This window comes from Corvus moneduloides, chromosome 5 (genome assembly GCF_009650955.1).
Source record: "Corvus moneduloides isolate bCorMon1 chromosome 5, bCorMon1.pri, whole genome shotgun sequence".
Taxonomy (NCBI): domain Eukaryota; kingdom Metazoa; phylum Chordata; class Aves; order Passeriformes; family Corvidae; genus Corvus; species Corvus moneduloides.
In genome coordinates this window covers 52966163-52987051 of record NC_045480.1, presented here as the reverse complement: position 1 = coordinate 52987051, position 20889 = coordinate 52966163, and the positions used below count along the sequence as shown (strand labels likewise).

At 41.3% G+C, this 20889-nt stretch overlaps 1 protein-coding gene and 1 long non-coding RNA gene across 6 annotated transcripts in view; one reads left to right on the top strand and one right to left on the bottom strand.

The window, feature by feature from the left end:
• Window positions 1–8625, bottom strand: part of HPGDS (hematopoietic prostaglandin D synthase) — a 30549-nt gene extending 21924 nt beyond the window's left edge. The window contains exon 1 of one of the 4 annotated variants that reach the window (XM_032108895.1): window positions 8488–8625. The gene's annotated coding sequence lies outside the window, so the exon portion shown is untranslated. Of the gene's footprint in view, window positions 1–8483 lie in introns of all 4 variants that reach the window. The other 3 variants (XM_032108894.1, XM_032108892.1, XM_032108893.1) reach the window with 3 other exon arrangements.
• LOC116443951 lies at window positions 947–20886 on the top strand. 2 transcript variants are annotated; one of them, XR_004240126.1, is made up of 5 exons: window positions 947–1269; window positions 2111–2227; window positions 3012–3118; window positions 17559–17694; window positions 17781–20886. It is a non-coding gene; the product is annotated as an uncharacterized LOC116443951 (long non-coding RNA). The 2 variants fall into 2 exon arrangements; XR_004240125.1 differs by having other exon boundaries at window positions 17559–20886.
• Window positions 20887–20889: the final 3 nt, after the last annotated feature.

The window sequence follows — 20889 nt, the reverse complement described above, 5'->3', positions numbered from 1 at the left end:
ATGAACTCAACAGCTTTATATTTACTATTAATTTAACTTTAAAGCTTTAAATTGTTGACCTGCTTAGCTGATTTTCTAGCTTTCCTTTGTGACTTTCTGAAAGCCAGCTTAACTGGCTTTAACATACCTTTAAACAGCAGATTAATGGATCTCATGATTAAATTCAACTTGGAACCGCTCAGTGACAAAATCAAACAGGAAATCTGAGAGAATGTCAAATATGTGTAAAGTTGGCATCCACCATTATACTCATGAGTCAAAAAATCAGTGTGGAGTTACAAGTGTCTAAAAATTTTAGGACAGATTTCAAATCATTTAAAACTGTTTGTGGCTTTATGGAGATACTGTATTTCCTGATGAACTTGGGATGCTTTTATTCCAGTTGAAGCAGGACTGAGCAATCAATTTGAAAACTTCAAGCAGGATTAGAGTTAAAAAGTAGAGCCCAGGAAGGAACCAGCATTCTCTGCGAACTGAAATATTGAGTTTCAGACAGCAGAAGTACAGAAGAGAAAAAGCACGGGCAGACTGGACACTGCTCAGGATGAGTTTCGTGTGTGTACCCAGAGCAGGCAGCCTCTGCTAGACAGTGTTTGGTTCTGCAGGCCCAGCCTAAGCAAAATTAAGCACCAAAACTCTGCTGGGCTCTCCAGAGGAACAGTACTTCATCTCTCTTTTGGAAAATCCACCCCTCAAGGTAATACAAGAAAATATTCTTCAGGCTCGTAACAGGCACCAAAACCTGGATGCGTGTGAGGAACCAATTTAACTTTTATTTATGCCTTAACATTGTCCAGGTTTTCTGCTATAAATCCATTTTCTGACACGGGGAGGAAAATCACCACAGAGCTTTAATGTGTGCCGCATGCAGGAGGCAGCTGGGACACGTGAGGGGGGCAGAGACCGCCGCCATTTTAGGGTCTCTAAGCGGACAAGGCCTGTAGAAAATAGTGGGAAGCTTTGGCTCTGGAGGTAATTCTCCTGGCAGTCAGTCAGGGCAGAGAAAACTTCCACCACTGGGCTGCGGGCGGTGAAATTCCTGCTGCTCCCAGGGAAAAATTCCCCCAGTCTAGCCGATGGTTGATGGGACTATGGGAGGGGCCTTAGCACACAAACGCAGTTATCTGCGCCATACCCGGGGCCTGCCGTCTCGACTTCCTTCCAGGGGGCAGGAGGCTTGGCTGGAGGTTCAGCTCCTTCTGCCCCTTCTCGCCTTCTCCCTGCTGCTCTGCTTGCCCTGCCTCTCTGTTCTTTTTTTATCCACCTTTGGTAAGAACACTTGGCTCTTGTTATCAATAAACAGTTCTTAGATGTAATATTTCCTGCACTTCTGCTTTATTTACTCTGAGAAATTTGTTTAGAAGAAACCCCACACGATTCCTTTGCAGTGGAACGCGACAATGGCCGATACTTAGTACGCGAATCCAGAGAAAAACAATTTTAAAAGGCCGCACATAATTACATTTTCCTGTGTAAGGTTATTAGTATTTGAGGTGACAAGCAGAAGAGAACTTTCCCTAAGCTGGGGGTGAAGAGGGGGAAAAAGCCAGCTAAGTTATGTGTTCACATGCATCCGAGGTCTGACAAAGGGCTTGTGCTGCGAAGTCCCCTGTAACTGTACTTTGTGCTGCAAGAAATTAAGGATTTTCTTGCCTTACTGCTTCATCATTGTTAGAGAACATAAAAAAGCCCAGCTGTTCCCTTCACGAAGCAAGACCAGTAGGGTTGAGGTAAGGTTCATCCGGGTGTTTCTAAAAATTTGGACTTGAACTGTGTGCTTGGAAAAGATGATGCATTGGACTGTATTTATATTTATTTAACATGAGGGCTCTTCATTAATTTAGGAGTCACTTACAGAAAGCACCATGGTTAGTGCCTGACACAATGCTGCCTTGGCTGCAAGCCTGCCAAAAAGGGGGAGCTGGAGGTCTTTGTCTGCCAGGTGTCATTGTCCTCTCTTGAATTGCAACCAGAGCATGGCGATGATTCAGGAGTGATGATTCAGTCAATGAACACCTCTTTATTTTATTGTAAGATTAAGCTTCTATATTAATTCAGAGTGTTTGAGTTGCTGAAGCTGATTATATATTCCATTTTCCTTATTTTACAGGATGAAGGCATAAAAACAAATCAGCTTCCACTCACGTAAGCCTACAGCTATCTTTCTGCCAAGAAGAATCTTGCTTCATGAAGTTTGTGCCTTCTCTAAGCACTATTCTATCCGAAGGTGAGAAGCTTTGTGGGCATTTTTCTTTCTTTTGTTTTTTCTCTAGTGCTGTTTTCAAAGTATTTGCTGTTTCTTTATGAAAATTTTCTGCAAAGTTGACTTGAAAATCAAGCAAGTTTTGAAGCAGATGCACACCCAGCAGCCTGATTTGGGTGTCCTACAGGGGTGAATGGGGCACTGCAATTTCACCCAATCCTTATGTTTACTCATGTATTTCTGTCACATACGCAGTTTGAAGTCTTAAAATAGTGTCAGGTGAATGTTTTCCATTAATGGTAATGCTGGGATTTCAGAGGGAAGACTCTCTCTTGTCTCCCTTACTCCCAGTGACAGGGCCAAGTAGTGCTAATGTCAGCTAGGATACTCAACTTAGAAAAGGAAAGGAGAGGAGCTGGCTGGGTCTCTGTAAATACAGACAAAAGAGTCTTTGCATATTAAAGGAGAAATCTTTCTTAGGCTGTCATCTCAGGAGTGACCTGACTTTTTGAAGTATGAATCGTGGATTTTTGTTTCTATTCCTTAGGGATTGGGGATAGTTGTGTTACTTATAGAGTACAAAGAAAAATCTTTAACCAGGAAGAAGACTTAGTCTGCCTTGTTTCACCTGAGAAACATTAGGAATAGTAATTGCCCATCTTGCTTATTGTCCTTCTCATATATGTGAATTCCTTATCTCTGTGCCTGGAGAGATGAGCATTAAAGCAACTTTTTCTCTCCTCAATTTTAAAATGATGTTTTAACTGTCCAAGTGAGTCTTTCTGCCTTTATTTGTTTAAATTTTCAGATTTCAGAGGAAGGAACCAGAGAGACAAGACTCAAACAGCTACTGCAGAAGGCAAATAAAGAAAAGCTTCCACAGCTGTAACTTTATAAACTGCAAAACTGCACAAGGTAGGAAAGATAAAAAATGTTAATGTGAAGTATTTCTTCCTTTTTATTTAACCAACATAACAGTCAGAAAGTTTGAGGAAAAGGCATAATTGTTTATGTTTTCCTGTTTGAGCAGTGCTGAAAAGATTGAAGCCATCTGAGAAGCAGCCTTGCCCTGCCTGCAGGTGTGGTGCTGCTCTCCTCCTGGTTACTGATCAAATTAGTTGCTGTAGGAATGCCTTCAGTTTTTTCTCTTGGGTGAAAAATTGTTCTCTGAGACTCCCTGTGTTAATATTTTCTGTCTAAATTTTGAGCTGAAATTAGAGAGAAATAGTGATGCATTTGTCCTTTTTTTGGAGAGCAAAGTTTGATGCTGAGAAATTCACTCGTTAGCAAGAACCAGCCCTGGGGTGACTGTTGGCCACCTTCTGACTCCTCATTGGCAAGGAAGGTTGGCAACTCTGCCGGGCAAAGACCCTGGCTTAATCCAAGCTGTTTATTCGGATGTATGTAACACTAACACAACCAACTTGTGGCTTCACCTGGGAAAAACTGAGAGGTATGTGAGGTGCTGCCTGAATGGGGAAGTAAATGACCTTGGGATTCTTTTTAAAAAAAAGAGAATTGAAGAATCAGATGGTCTTCTCTTGTTGTCCAGCAAAAAAAAGGAAAAATGCTCATTTTCTTCAGCATAAACTTCTCCTGCTTTTAGCACAGATTCAAAAATATTAGAGATTTAAGAGATATTCTCAGCCTTTGAAAACCAAGAATAGTAATGATTTGATGGCTTGTTTGTTTTTTCTGCCAAAAGATATTTTTATTAACTCATTTTTTAGCAAAGAAAGTAAGAAATTTTCTGTCCATCTTTTGGGGGGAAGGATTAGAGAATATTGGCAGATTGATGGAAGACTGCAAGTCTTCCAATGGAAGATTTTCTCAGCAGTATGTGTTTTGACAGAAAATAAAATTAAAAACTTGAAGTAATTCTATTTCCTGTCAGCTCTCAGTCTGACATAAGCTCTCTTTCTGAAAATTGATGATCTCTTTTCCCACTCTGGCCCAGTTACAGAAAATAAGCATTTGAATTTGATCTCTTATATTTCTAAGTCAGATAGGAATCTGGACCTTGGAGAGAAAAGAGAAAAAAATCTGTGCACCCTTTTCTGCTTAATACAGAAGTCATCTGAAGTAAATGTGCAGTTAGTGTAGGGTGTAGGGTCAAGTTTTGAAGTAACAAATTCCAAATATAATGGTTGTGGCCTGATACTTCTAAGCATGATTTTCAAGGTTAGATACATGGATCGCTTCAAGCATAATATAGATATAAAATCTTTTTTGGAAGGATTTTGCATGTGCATGCACCTGGTGTGCTGCTTGTTTGTGACCTGTGGGGGAAATCAGCATCCTAAAATGAGAAGAGGTTTTAAGGCATTACTGTTAGAGTATTGAATAGTACTAATGGTTATGAGTATTTTAAGTGACCTGATGAGTAAAACTCTACTGTCTGAGCAAAGCCTGATCTGTCAATATGTGGGCTTAAAAAAAGAAGCTGTAGGAGACCTTAAAGCAATTATCTCTCTGTGGAAGCTTCAGGCTTCTTTTGCTGATGTGGTAAATCAGAATTTTAGAAAAATCCTTGGAGAACGCAGGGAAAAAAAACCCACCACTTTTTTTTGCTAAATTTTTTTAGAGAAATAACCACAATGTATCAGTGGAAGAGGAGGATAAGAAAAATATGAAAGGGTTTTTTTGAAAGTGGGAGTCCAGTGTAAGTGGGCAGTGAATGGGTGTCCACTGTCAAGACTTGTGGAAGGAGAATGCTAGGGCCCACTGGGTTTCTCTGAGCTGAGTTTGTGATTGCACCTCAGGCAACTGCAATCAAACTGGTAATAATTAACTCAGATATCTGAAGTTCACCCCGTTTGTTTGAACTGAAGTGAATGAGGGAGCTCTCACACGTGAGCAGGATTAAGGAGGCAGTGGTGATGGCAAGGGCTTTGCTCACCCACCTTAGCAGCATGTCCTCAGTTTGCCTGGCTTGCCACACCTTCCCTTTAGGGCCCGAGCATCTGTGGTGACTTTGCCTTCTGTCTGATCCTCACACTTTGGATTTGCATCTACTTGGTCCCAGTTTTATGTAGATAACTTTTGAAATTGTTTTGTGCAGCCTCCTTTGGATGAATAAATTGCACACCCAAGACCATGAAATACTAGTAAATAAAATTGCAAGAGATCTTGGGAAAGATACAAAAGAGTGGTTAGGATAATTTCTCAGGAAAAACTACTTAAGTCTTTTATTTCCACATCAAATGTTTTAAGAATTCCCAGAAGCATTTTGTGGTAGAACAAAAGCCTAAATCTTACTGCTTGCCAACCCCTAGTCATCCCTGTGAAATTCATGCCTTGCATCTCTCTCTGCAGTCTTGAGATGAATCAGCATGACCTCTCAATATTCCTACAAAGCTCAGAGGTCCGTTGTGAGTGATGTTGTTCTGTATTGTTTAGTTGGCTCTCCAAAGCCAGCTGCTTTTTCCAGGATGAATCATGTCCATTTTCTGACCTCTTAAGCTTGTCCAGCACAATAATTTGTGTAACAACTGTCTTAGCCACCTAACATCTTTCCTTGGTTGTGAAAAATGGTCTTTTTTTCTATCCCAGCCACGTGTGGATATGAGTGTGTATATATGTGTAAGAGGGAGTACAAGCACCAAATCCTTCCCCCTGCTTGTCTAAACTACTTTGCTCTTGACCTGTTGCATGTTGTGAATCTACTGTATAATTTGCTAAAAAAACCCCAAAATTACAGGCATGAAAGAATTAGATAGGCTTTTAAGTACTGTATATGATCCCTGTAGCAGGTACAGGTTTGACTGGAAAAGGTTTTATTCACTATGCAGAGTTCTCCAGTACCACCCACTATGTGTCCTGGTCACAAACTCCTCCTGTCTTCCTGCTCTGCCCTTCAGTGCCTTGCATAGACCACCATGCCTGGGAGGCACCAGTGGGCTGGGATACAGATCTCAAGTATTTTCAGGACCTAGATTTGGCCATAAGTGATAAACATCCGGGACTCTTGAGTTACGTCACAAACTGCTCAGAATGTAAAGCCCTGACCTGTGTGTTTCCACACTTAAAGAGGAAGTACTTTCTGAGAGACAGTTTGCAGCCAATCGTTCATGGAGACTGCAGCTAGTCTGGCTCCCTGTGTGCCTGGCACAAAAACATGTTCCTTTGGCTGAGACATACAGTTACATGTCACATACTGGTTTTTGTGACACATCAGCTAAACTAAGCTTGTGAGACAGTGTAAACCTTTGTTTGCCTTCCCTCTTTGCATCTGCTATGAATATAAAACACAGTACACTTTGTCTGTTATCACTGAATGTCCTTGTTTTCTCTTTTCTTCCGTTTCATGCTTTATTCTTTACTAGGTCATTCCAACTGTATTTTTAACTACTTCTAAAGAGATTCAAAATTAGGCATTTCAGTTTTTCTCAGTTCATTGTTGTAGCTTTTCTTATGGGAGTTTTAGCAGATTGACTTGAGATTAAACAAGGTTCTTCAAAGTGGTGGCACTTTGAAATGTGTATGTAGGACTTGGGAGATTTTTTTCTCCCTTCTTTCTTCTTCCTCCCCCTTCTTGGACTAACTGTTAAAAGGGTAAAAAATTCACCTGTTTGAGATTTGCAGGATATATGATAAGTCTCCAGCAGGTATGACTACGCGTAACTTTCTGTGACAGGGCACGCTCCCTGCTAGCCCAACACTAGCCATGTCAGTGGCTCCTGGGCTGTGTAATTACTTTCTGGAGAGATTTCAATCAAAGGTGTTTTGAAAATGAGCACCAACTTCAATTGCTTCTGCTTTCCAGCTGCTCAGGAGAAGGTTGTGTGGGACAGAGAGCAACAAGAAATGTTAGGAGCAAACTCTTAGAGCAGCAGAGCGTGGTGGTCAGTGGCACAGGAACGTGCTGCGCTGGCTAACGTGCTTGCTCATGCACAAACCCAGAACTCTTTAAGGATTACTTTGTGTATATTTTCAGCTTAAAATGTGGAGAGCTTCCGTCTTATTTCTATACAAAAAGGTTTGACTGGGTGCCTGGACATGTATGCATCTGCATCAGGGGGTAATTTACACAATGTGTGCATATTTAGGGAGAGGTGGTTTCTAATTTGGATTAAAGAAAACAAAAGAATGAACAACAGTAAACTTAAAAAAGACCTCTGTGTCTTTTTTTCTTTACAAACGTTGCAACTTTTGAGTATAACAGTAGTAGTGTTTACAAACAGTTCTAAGGAGTACAGAAGCTCAGTAAAGAGACTTTATAGCTACAGTTTCTTTGCTTGGATAGTCTGAAATGAACAGCAAACAAGAGATGGCTTTTAACAAAGGAAATGTGTGTGGGAGGATTATGTATATAGGAAAATGACAGCAGTTAGGATCAAAGAAAAAAGTCCTTAATGGCTATTTAGAGTATCATTTTGAAGTAAAAGACAAGTATCAACAACAAATAACCCTGCGAGTTTTGATAAGGAGAAAAATGGACGCAGTGGAAGCAGATGCAGGGGGGTTTTTCTCTATAGAATGATGGTGGGAATTAGGACCAGAGTACATTAATCCATTGGTTTAGAACACAGGAATTTGAAAAATGAACAGAACAGTGCACAAAAATGACCTAGCATAATTGGTTGGTGCTGCTTAATATTCATCTAATTTCTCTGACATTAGCCTAGATTTAACTTGGTTATGTAAGTGAAGGCATTTTAGTCAGCCTTTACATCAAATGAAATATTGGTTTGACATGGGTTTTCACTTACTGAAAACTCCCTGCAGAATGCCCAGAGCTTCCTCGCTCTCTTTGCTGACGACGTTTTCTTTTCTTTGGCAAGTACCCTGACACACAGCCTGATTATCAAAGTAGCTCAGTACTGGCTGCGCAAGGCACTGATGAGGAACAGGGGCTTGCTTCTACAACAGGCCAGTGATCTGCCTGTTTGCCTCTGGAAAAACAGTTCATAACTTTTGGTAAAGTCTGGTTTTAGCGGTGCATGGGATTGTACAAATGCCCTAAGTGCAGCAGGCAGTTTAAGGATGCCCGTAAGTACCAAAGAAGGTTCATAGACAGAATACTTGAGTTACACTTGCAGCCACCGTATGGAGCTCTTCACTGCCGGTAGCACCACTCAGAGTCAGGCTGAAGAAACCGAACAAAACTCTCAAAATTAAGTACTCTCAGGACTTGCTCTACACGCAGCATAATGTGACAGAGTGACCTCCCACACAACCGCTGTAGCGGTAGCCTAGGGAGGGCAGAGCAGGATCGGAAGAAGCAAGGGCAAAGAGAGGAGCCGGGCTGCAGCAGCAGCGAAGCTGAAACAGAACTCACTCACTCGGTGCGGTGATACGTGGTCCCTTCCTCGGTGCACAGGAGTCCCTCTGAGCGCCGACCCCGACCTCGGAGGGAAAAGGTTGATGTGCTCGAGCACGGGTTTTAATATGCAAACCGCTCCCTCCCCGTGACCGCCTGCACGCCTCTTCCTCCCCCATCTCACACCCCCGGCAAATGCATCATTCATGATAAGAAGCAAGTTTGCTGACTTGGGGCTAGCAGAACATACTGAGTGCTGGAATTTCTTGGCTTGTGGTCAAAGCAAATTTAAAGTGATAAAGTGCCATTTGAATCTATATAATAATAATATAATAATAATAAAGACAGGCACTGAGGAGCTGAGTCAGATGATGGGTGTTTTTTCTAAATGTAAAAAGCGTGGAACAAGCTAAGTAATGTCTTTCGTAGATGATTTCTAACTAATGGGAACCCCCATAGCATTTGATCTAATTATAGAACAATGCCTCAAATAGCTGCAAATGGAGAGTCAGATATAAAACCAACAAAAACACCCCAAAACCCTCCACCAGCACCATCAAAAAAACCCCAAATCCTAAGCCTTTTACATAAGTACCAAGTGTGATTTAAACTGTTTTTCGGGTTTTGCTTGGTTTTGATGGGTGGGTTTTTTTGGCATCAGTGAAGAAGGATTCATGCAAACTGTGTCCATGAGTAATGCACGTTAGCAGTTAGATCTGTCATGTTGCTCCTTCTATCTATCTCTGAGCACCTTACGGTCTGGCAGGAGTGTGGGTATGCAAACAGTGGGAATTACAGAGGCTGTGCTCAGGACCACGTATTACTCAAGCTGAGTACAGCTCTTTATATGATCGTGAACTAGGTTCTCCTAAAGGAAAAGTAATTCTGCCAGATTCAACTCAATGACTGTGAATGATCAAATAAATTCCTGTGCTTTCTAAAAAGGGAAGTGAATTGTGCATACAGTTTCAAAATAATGGAGTTAGTAATGCCCTGAGCTGATCTAACCTCGGTTTCATCTGCTGATGATTTCTTACAGATTAAGCTCTCCCTTTCTGTTTCCCTTTCATCCTGCAACTGCTGCTGACAGCATGAAACACTGGCTGAACTGCTCGATGAAGCAGTCAGGCTGGGATCTGTTACATGAGGCTCTTTGCCTAAAGTGTCTTTCACCTCTGTTTAGCTGCTGGAAACTGCAGGGTGGGGAGAGCAAACCAGTCAAGATCATGATGTATTAAACGAAACATGTATAAAAGCTGGGTGCAGAGACATTCATCTCCTTTCCAGGAATGGTTGCAGGGACACCTTAATGGCAGGCGCTGCAGTCAGGCGCTGCAGTCTCAGGACTCAGCAGCTGGCCTCTTGCCCCTTTGTTGTTTGGCCATGGAGCAACATTCAGATTTCTCGTAGTCAGCTGATGAGCCCCGTGGGCAACTCTGTGCGCATATATCTGGTGATTGTGTGGAATCACCAAGTCAGTGAAAGGATGTTTTCTGTGTATTTTATACAGGGAAGTGAAGACATTAACTCAATGACACATTTCTTTTCTTGATCAGCATGGTAGCTCTCATGGTTTGAAAGCCCTAGATAAATGCAGAGGAAGTCACATGGATTAAATTTAAATCCAAGATTTAGTTCGGCAGATGTCCCTTTCAGGGCATTCACAGGCTATTAGGGGATCAGTACACTCCAGGCAGATCTCCTGCCTCGTGACTCCTAAGTGTTATGGGATCACTCTGTCTATTGACTTGTGACCAGACCGTCCCCACCTTGCTGCTCCACCTTGTGCCTGAGAGCTGATAGCTAAGCAGAAGGTTTGAAACAAGATGTAGCATTTCATGAAGCTACCCGTGTTCTGTTGCAGGTCTCTGTGTGAGGTAGCTTGCTTACTGCATGTGCCAGGAGAAACAGCCACGATTCCTGATATCTTGCTTTGGGAACAGTAAGAGGCCAGCTCCCCAGAGCTGAAATCATAGTAAGCACATTGCCACAGTGAAGAATTTTCCGTGCTGGGAAGGAAATTCCAACCATTTTTTATGGTGAGTTGACTTTTGCACTCCACAAGCCTTGCACTCCACATCTTATCAAGCCTAGTCACCTGCAGTTAGTGCATCTCCTTGTGTGTCCAAGAGAATAAATCCACTCAAGGCAGAAGTTTCACTGGAAATTTAGACATAGTGATCATGTTCACTTCCTTAGCAATTTCCTCACCCCACCCCTGCCTTGTTTGTTTTATTTTTAATTACAGTGCTATGCTGCTATTAGAGACTTGAGCAAACTAACACTTAGGATAAGATATGCAAAATGAATAATTACAAGTTTCATAATTTTTAAGCCACGTAATGAGGGATATTAGGCCTGCAAAATGTTAGACCTGCAAACCCAGCAAAGGTGCTTTATCTTTTATGTTTATATGTAGTAGAGCTCAGCAATTTGCCTTCTCTTTTAGCAAGCAATAAATTCAGCCAGAAAAATACACCTTCAGACAGACCTAATGTTGGACCTTTGAAGCTTAAGTTTATAAACACTCTTGACCGAAGAAATGCCAGGGAGAATATTGAAAATACCAAGTATTTATTTTTTGAAAAGTTGACACATTTAAAGTTTATTGTGAATTAATGTTGTTGTTGACTTTTTTTTCTAATTTGAAATAGAAAAAAAGGTTAGTGTATTTGAAAACACCATCTGTGTCAATACAAGCATGTTCCTACGTGTGCAGTTTGCCCTGCTCATGCATATTCCATTACATTTTTTATGATATTTTGTTAAAAATTTACAGAAGGGTCACACACTCATTTTAAGGAGAGTATCCATTGTTAAGCAAATATCCTTCCAGTGTCACTGTAGCTCTAGCAAAAGGCCATGCTTAATGATCAATGAGATCATTACACGAGCAATAATGAGATTTGCTTTTGAAACAGAGCAGCTTAGAGAAGCAATCAACTACAGACAAGCCTGCAATTTTAGGGGTTTAAGTTTAGCTGATAACTTTTTTTTCCTCTGCTCCTGGCAGCAGGGAGCTTTTGTGTGTACAGTGAAAAGGATCAGCTGGAAGATTCATCTTCAAATTACTACATGGAGAGCCATAAAGAGCTGTCTGTTAGACACTGTTCTTCATGTTGGGAAGTGGTCTCTTGGTTTTATTCGTAAGTAGGAAGGTTCCCAGCTACAGGTGGTTTTATGTGAAAGACCCTGAACCAAAGTCCCGTGAAGCTGGCATAAGCACTTGTGGGCTCTTATCTCAGGTGCTGGTTTTGCCATTGGGAATTTGGGCAGGATCATAATGGCTCAGTTAGTTGGAGCATTTGGAATTGCCTTTTCCAGTGCATTTGCCTCAGCATTTCATTTAAGTAATGCTCAGTCCTGAGCTAGCTGGCAGACTATTTGCTTTATCTTAGCACTTCTATTTATGAGAAACTGGCCAAGGTTTAAAAAGCCAGTTACCCTATAGAATGCGTTTATCCCAATAACTTTTCTGCCTTAGCAGAGGAGCAATGACACTCTTCCCAGCTCATGGGGAGTTACATGCATACCTGACAATTAAGTAAAAATTCTTGATGAATAGCCAGAGGACTCATCTATTCAGAAGATGCAGTTCAGCATAGAGACACTGAATGGAGGTCCTTCATATATCAGCTGATGGCTGACCTCTACCCATTTGAGGTCTCTGTACTGATGTTTTGTTTCCCATTATATCCCACAGAAATTTGTAGTGGAAATGAAAAACCACATGACCAAGTCAGAGTTGATCAGCTGCTTTTCAAACTTCAATTAATGTTTTGTTATCACTGTTTAAAAGGGAAGGAAGAGTTAAGAAATAAATAACTGTGTACAAATTGCAGAAGATAAAAGAGCTTTGTTCCTCGTTTTGTGCATGTGGCCAAAGTGTTGATGAAAGCTGGAGATGCTGTCTGCTTACATTTGGATAGGTAAATCACGAGGTCTCATCCCCTAGTGGGCCCTTGCAGTTGTGTCACGTTGCATGAACAACTACGTAAAGGAATCAGATGTGCTTTATGAGCAGGAGAATAATCTGCAATTCACAGAAGTCGGTCAATGCCATTAGTGAAATGTTAAGACTCGTAATGTAACATGTGTTGTCTGCCTGATTCCATCCACATCAGTTTCAGCAGGGATAACATTAGACAAATGTGTTACTTAACAAGCAAATAAAAGCTTTTAAAGGGAAACCTTCTTAAAAACATGAAGCCTCTTCATCTCATGTACAAGTACTGGGTAGTCCCACTAGGAAGCCCCCAAGAGAGCCCTGAGCAGGCAGAGGAGCTGTTTACAGATATGCATTTGGAGGGATGAAAGGGGAGAAATCATTCACTTCAACATTTTGAAATTTGAGACTTCTTAAAAAAACCCCAATCTCTTCATGCCATCCTTTGTAATTCCACGAAATGGATCATTCGATATCACAGTTGCTTTCAAGGAAACTAAAGTGGATTAAGAAGAACATGGTTTAAACACTTGGTGTGGTTGGGTTTGGGTTTTGTTGGTTGGTTGGTTTGGTTTGTGATTTTTTTTTTTTTTTTTTCTTTTAGGTCTTTTGCGCTGGGGGGGTGGCTTTGGCGGGTTTTGTTGGTTGATTTGTTGTTGGTGGTTTTTTTTCTTTTCTGAATTATTGCTGAAGGAGAAGTCTTCTGCTCCCAAAAGTATGTGGGGCTGATCTGTCAAAGCGAGTGGGACAAAATGATCAGTGTCTAAGCCTTAGTGTTGTTGTCCCATGGCTACAGCAGTGATTTTCCAGCACCAACTGCTCTAATCAGAATGGAAACCAGTACTGGTAAATCCAAGATAAATTCACAAAGGGAATGCTTGCATTTGTGTCCACATGACAGAACTTAGTTCCACAGATAGCCCACCTCTGAAGCTCACAGTGTCCCCAGCGTATTGGTAATGGTGAAGGAGGTTAGAGGAAGTATAGTATATATTTAAAAAATCTATTGAAAATACCAGGTGAAAAATTAACTTGTCTAGCTAAAACACTGGATTCCTTTGATTAAGGATTAATTTTCAGGAAGAATTAACACCTATGGACTGAGGTAGTTCTTGGAACTTATTGCAGAGACAAGAGGAAGAAAGGGTAAAGCTTTGTGTACCAGAAACAAATTTAAACTCAAAAACCAGGGAAGCTGGAATGTGGAAGTCATTACAAAATTAACAGAATAGAAAATTGCCTTGAATTTATGAGCTAGAAAATGATTTATTTGTGCTCTTGTGCTTAAGGAGAAGGGGACTCTGCATGTTCTGCTTCTCAAAATAAAAATAATCTCACATTTGGATTGCTAGCTGTTCTTCCTCCTCCCTGAATTAGCAATAGTGTGAGGTGCTTAAGTGGAAGTTACTCAGGTGTTCTTTGTCTGACTTTATGGCTATGGAAAAAGTAAGGTAGATAAGAGTGGTTTAGTCTCCTCTGTTCTTTGCTTCTTTCATCTCTCTGGTGGTTTCCGAGGCTGCAGACTGAAGCTCTTGCACCAGTGCAGCTCCACCCCTGTGTTGCCAGATGATGTGACTGTGCTGTGCATGAGCCACATGCAGCAGGAGGTGACACTTCTGTCTGGCTGGGGCTCTCAGGGACTTGAGCTGACACGTGCTGCCCTGCCCCGTGGTGCAATCCTTGGCCTCAGCCTTTCCTTGACGTCCTTTTCTGCAGGGATGCTGTGTTCAGACGTGCAGGCAGTGTCTTTAAGGATGCTTGCTTCCAGTGGCTTGAAGCTCAGGGTGCAAATCCCCGGGTAACTGTGTGTGGTAGGCAGCTGCAGTCCTAATTTGCCCATAGAAAGCAAAGAAGCATAAAGCTAGGGGCAGAGACCTGGAGGCCATTTCTAAAGCTATTTATAAATATTTTACTTTATCTGTCTTGTACTTCTCTACAGTGGTTGCAGGCCCAGAGGTTAAATACATTAAAGCAAAGTCTTTTGTTTAGTGGCTTAAAGTGCAGCAGAAGGGAAGGGAGCTAGCATTTGTTTGGCATTAGACAGATGTAAACTGCAAAATTAATTAAAAATTAACAACAACCAGCAACGATTAGAATGAGAATCAGTTGGGAGAAATTCTTCAGAGAGAGCAACAGGGATTGCCTTTGGCTTCAGAATCTCCTCTTGCAGATCTGGAGAACTGTGGGTGTTTGCCCTTTTCCTTTCTCTCAGGTGCCAGGGAGCCTAAAATAGCCATGGCAGCATGTTGTGAAAGGGTGATCTGGATCAAAACGCAGTTCCCAACAGCAGTTGTGCTCCATGTTCCAACTCTGACAACAAGACATGGTGGTCACTATGAAAGAGAGAGCAAAAGTGCACTGTCTCTTCACGTTGCTTCTGTAGAGACAAAATGGAAAAAATACAGTCTTCTCTGGTAACATGGTTATTTTAGCTTGGGGGAGATATTTGGAGGTATTATTAAGTACCTGTTACATTTGGGTAGACAAGATGTGTCCAACAGCAGCACACAACCAGAGATATTTGCTCATAATGACACAGTTTCCGGAGTGACAGAGACAGCACCAAGCAAAGTGTTATAGCTGGAGGAAGTCACTTCAGGGTAAAATGAACTAATATACAACCAAGTCAATTACTGTTTTCTATCAGTGAAAATTATTAATCAACTTCAGTGATTTGAGATTTAATTCATATGAAGACCAGAGCTTACTCTGTCAGGATTTCTGGATTTGCCTTCTTTTCTTCTCAGCATAAGAGAAAATAATGTGAAATGCCTCCAGCTTGCCAGAGATGGGCCTTTCAAGGTCAGTATCAGTACTTTTGTTGCCTCATCAAGAGAAGCCTAAAATGATCAAGATTCCTGTCTGGTGAGTTGTTCCTAGGAGGTTTCTGGTTTTGAGTTCTTGGTACTCTGTCAATCATGATATTGTGAAAGTGTTTATTTCTTCCCTCTCTTCTCTTTCCAGTGTTCTTTTCGGGAGATACAGACAGCATATGAGTCTCTGAGAAATACTAATATGTTCAAACAACCACTACTCCTTCAATTATTTGATCCTGTCCTTTTCTGCATAAACTGCAGACATTCAAGAGCAAGAAGTCTCCAGCTTTTGACAGATGCTGCCATATAACTGACTTCATCCATCCAGCCAATGCTGACTGTGACACTGTAAGGGATCTACACATATTTTGTCATTAAATTTATACAACTTTTTTGTTGTCATTGCTTTTATAATATGGAAAATCTTAGGGACAAACTGCAATGATATTTACAGAGCAGTTCCCTCTTCATGTTTGCTGTATGTAGCACTGAATGACTCAGAGGATGAGAGAAGTACAGTTGCACTTCAACAGAAAAGTTTCTGGGTTTGGGTGCTAGTGCTCTGCTAGCAGAATGAAAAACAAAACAAAAATTGGAAGGGTACCTAGTGAAAAAATCAAGGTCTGTAGTGTTGTAGGCTTTGATATTTTTGTCATTGCCTAATGCAGAAAAGAAAAAATCTTTGGATTGAAGTAAAATTCTTGTCTTGAACATATTTTGGACTATTCTGTCTACCCTCATAAAATTGTGGGAAAACATAAATTGCTTGAACTACAAGTATTTTGATGTTTACCTAAAATATTTGCTGTAATCTTAAGACTTTTGCAACATCGCCTTTATCAGTGTGTTTTTCTTAGCAAACGTAGATTAAGTTTTTCCAAGAGTTTTAAGTACCTGTGTAAGTTGTCCTTGTCTCCATGATGGTTTTAATTTTACTGTTTCTATTAATAAGATTATTTCTTAACTGCAAATTTTGTGATGTTGCGACCTGTGTAGTGATATCTTCCTGCTGGCACATCATTTGACATACTATTTTATACCAAGCATCAAAATTGTGAGTGTATGGCAGCCCATGAGGGATAGAGAGTTCCCCCCACTCTCTGTGTGTTAAATTATCACTGTACTTCTGCAGGGGTGCAGTGAGAAACTGAGAAGAGAGAAGCTGAGACAAGAAAGTGAGACAAGATAATGTATCCGTGTGTTTTCTGCGTTGCTGAGCTCTTCTGGGAGTCATCATGAAACGATTCACTTGCCCAGACAATGCTGCCTTTTGTTTCCACTGATTCAGAGAGCAGCAGGAAGAGAGGAGCAGCCTGGAGGAGCCGGCTGTGATGTTAGGCTGGGGTTGAACGTCAGATGTAGGTCTGCATCAGGCTGGTTTTGTACCTAAAGATAAACCAGAGGTATTGGTCCGGCCCTAAATGTTACATTGTCAGTCTGACTGATTTCCTGCAGGCAGCTTTCTCGCCTATTTACCGACCTCATGACCTGTCTGAATGAGTGATCAGGGAGTTCTTAATCATCCAGGTAGTCTCCTAAATTTGCTAGAAGTTACCCAAGCCAACCTTGTCTCACACCCCTCTCACTCTCCCTGCTGATCTACATAGAGCAAGGGCTGCTTCTTTCCCCTCACACAGCCAAGGGCAGTAGCTCAGTAGCTCAGACAGATCCTTCCTGGAAGGGTGGTGGTTGGAGTTGCAGAGTCACAGTCCCCAGCTGTGGCTGAGTGAAAGCTGTGGCATTTGAGAGATGACCCTGGCCTGTGTTCAAGCGGGGCTGTAGGCTTGGTGTATGCCTGAGAGAGAGGCTCAGAGCTCAGGCACTGCTGTCCCTTTTCAGATGACATTTCCCCCTTATCCTGTTCTCTGCAATGCTGTGTTTCCCAACAGGAGATGATGCTGTAACTCTTCCTTCTGTGCCTTGTGTGGAAACCATCGAGTCTCCTCAAGTGGTGAACGCTCTCTGTCATTGCAAAATACATGCAGAAAACATTACAGAATGTGTTCTCCACACTCTGTACATCTCTTCCTCCATCCTAAAATACTCCTTGCTGAGTACTGTCTGTTTTGAAATTCCCACTTTTGTGAAGATTTTGGTAAACTTACTAAGTCACTTTCACTTTTTAAACTCTGCATTTGTACAAGCTTCCAGTAATGCACCTTTGTTTTTCCTCTAAAGAAATGGCAAAATCACTGGAGAATTCTTCTGACTTGCTTACCACAGTATTTCAGAAATGAAAGTAGCTTTGTGTTCTTGTTATATCATACTTTGCAAATTTTTGAAAGCTGATGAATTGAAGTAGCTGAAATTAAAGATATACATTAATTTCAGAAAGTTTCTATAAAAGCAAGAGGAACAGCATTGTCTGCCTACACCTTTTACTGCTGATCTCTTACCACAATCAAGCATTATTCTGATGACAAAGGAGATGAGAAGAGTCGAGATATGATGAAATCCAGCTAGTGAGGTAAGGATCCCTCTTTTCTGAGTTGTCTGTGGAGGTTTCTATCCTAAGTAGAAGCTGAAAAGTGACATTTCTCTTTCCAACCTGAGATGGATCAATTACCTTCTGAAAAAAAGGCCTTCAAGGACCCTACTTGAGACAGTGCAGTGCCCTGGAACAAAAGTACAATAAGAGTTTGTAGTAAGTAAAGTAGCTGTATGTGCATGTTAATGTTTGAAAGCAAGGTAGAATTTTATCACCTGCAGAAGTTCAGTTGTTGACTTAGCTACCCAGTGGCTCAGTTGCATTCTTCAGGGGAAAGTTAAAGGTAACAAATTTTAGTACACATTGTCTAAGTGTAGCACACTTTATACCTTTTCACAGGGTTTATTTTGCATAGATGCTTCTACTCCTAAGCAGAGAACTGAACTGAAAGCAATCACAGGCAATGCAAGGATTAGCTCTTTTAGCACAGCGAGTTGCTGGAAAGAGGATTTGCCCTTTCTATGACTTTGGTTGCAAACACTTTAGCTGACCACTAAAGCAGATGATATGTTTGTTCCATTGCTGAAGCTATCTTTGACCTCATTTCCTCACAATATCCCCAACTAGAGGGTAATCGATTGGAACTATTTGGAGTTACTTGTAGCCCAATGAAAACTACAGACCATCCAAAAATGATGTTACATGTGCAGGAACATAGCAGTAATAAAATAACTTTTTAGTGTTGCTGCTGCAGATTATGGTGTTGGTGGTAGAGTAGTTTGGGTTGGAAGGGATCTCTTGAGATCTACTGGTCAAGCCACTCTGCTCAAGCAGGGGCAGGTAGAACCAGTTGTTCAGAGCTATGTCCAGTTGGATTTTTAACATCTCCACAACCTGTTTCTGTGTTTTACCAGCTTCCCTGTTTAAATGGTGTATCCTTGATGGTATATGGAAAATGGAATTTCATGTGCTTTGCTGTATATCCACTGTTTCTTCTCCAGGCTGAACAGTCCCAGCTCACTCATCCTCTCTATGTATGAGAGATCTTCCAGTCCCTTAGATTTATTTGTGGCCCTGGGCTAGTCTCACACTGATACACTCACTGGAAGCAACAATCTTAAACTGTTTGTGGAGTTGTGCTATTCTCTAAGTTTTAACTCCTAGGTAAACTATGCCAGCGTAGGATTTATTCCAGGAAGGTGTTGTACAATCTCATTTTCTGTAGCACTTGATATGAGCTCTCAACACTCAGCATAAGACTTTTGAATACTACATAACAGAAATGTGGAAAAAACACTTCATGATTAAGTTAGACTTGAACCCACTTATTCCTACATTACATCCTTGCACTGCCAAATGGTGATGTTAACTTTCCATAAATTGAGTAGAGAAGACAGTTCATGGATGTTAAAATCACTGACATTATGACACTTAGCTTTCTTTTTTTCTCCTCTTCCCTATTGGGGCACAGTCCTGAAAGTGTTCTTTTCTCTGTTTGAAATTGGTGGCTCTCTACCCAGTCACAGGATGGGAGAGTTATTTAGCGAGTCCCGAATCACTCTTTGATTCTGAAATAGTGAGGGCAGGAGCCTGGAAATAGAGTTTCACATTATTGTGGATGATACACATGAGGAAATGTGATTCTCAGCTTATGAGTGCTGTATATATTCAGCCTAACTGATGAAAGTTCATGAAAGTGGTGTTGTAAATAGATTTACCAGAAGAAATATTTTAACTTATTTCTAGCGATAAGTATTGATCAAGCAAAGAGAACAAAGAGTGCTGAATAAGTAATCCAGCTATATTAGACCTCTATGCCTCAGAGAAATATTGGGAATTGATATTTAAATAAAAGTTCCTCCTAGCAGCACATAGATTAAATAAATAAATTTTTAAAAATTAATGAATCCCTCCTAATTCAATGGAAACTATCAGTAATTTGGAGAGTCCAAGTGTTTACTTATCCTCATTCCAGAAGAATAGTTTTCATCTTCCAGAAGCTAAGGACTTGTCAAGTTGGCTTATCTAGCCTCAGGTGTTCAAAGTAAAACTAGTTCTTTCAGACTGTGTTTTCCAATGCTTCCCAGCTGGCATTTACTACACTGTTTCTGCCTCCCACTACTGACATACCACTCCTACATGGTAGGTAGGGCTCTAGTCAACATGCCAAATATACCAGGCCTCTTGGAGGGTCAGAACAGGTTGGATGTGAGCTGGCATCCTTTGAAGGCAGGCTGGCAGCACTCAAGCACTGCAGTGTGCTCCTCTCATGGACAGGGACATATCTGCTGCAGGACAGTTTCCTCCACGTGACCTCAGCTTACATACTTGGGGTTTTCTGTAGGCTGACAAGTTGGATTAAGGCAATTTCTCACAGGTAAGCAATGCAGGTAAATGCAGCTGCTGGGGCCTTGTGCTGGCACAGGAGAGCAGAGTAGTAGTGAAGAAGCTACAAGAAGTACAGCATTTATGTCAGGATCACGTTCCAGGAATGGATAGAAATGAGACCCTGACCAACAGACACAGACCTATCAGGGAAGATGTGAAATACTGTGGATTTCAGCTGCTTCTGTGTAAAAGACAGAGGAGCACCTAAACCATAAGATATTGTAAACTGGTTCGAGACTAATATTTTCCCCTTGAATACTTGTGTTCTGGGTAAATATTACTTGGCTTGTTGAAAGCCAGCCAGTCACTTGCAGTTCCAGTCATTCCCATGATCTGCAGGAGGGCACTTGTCAGACTGAAGCCAAGCCCCTGAGGCTGGTCAGACTGACTGGCAGGAGATGTCCTGCCTGACAAAGACAGTGGTATGCCTTTGTGGGTGTCCAAGAGTGGTTGGACATGCCCTGCACACACCCAGGGCTTTAAGACTCCAAAAAACAGTTTATGCATAGAAATTATTCAACTGTCAAAAGCTGCCGTCATATCAAGTAAATAAGAAAATAATGTGAGAGGAGACCTAAATCTACTCTGAATTAGAAGGGGAAAAAATCATTCCATAGGCAGCAAGCTATTCCATATCTGCCTCTTTTAAGTCCTGGTGAATGTTCTTTGAAAGAATTAGTGGTGGTCAGTGTCAAAAGTGGGATACTGTGCTGGGTGAAGCTCAGCTCTGACTGCAACTCGTACAGCTTGGATATGAGTAAAGAAAGGTTTCAAAAGAGCTGCAAAACAGGCTTCTGACAATTATTGACACCTCAAAAGTAGGGCAAGGTTAATGTCATTGTGCCA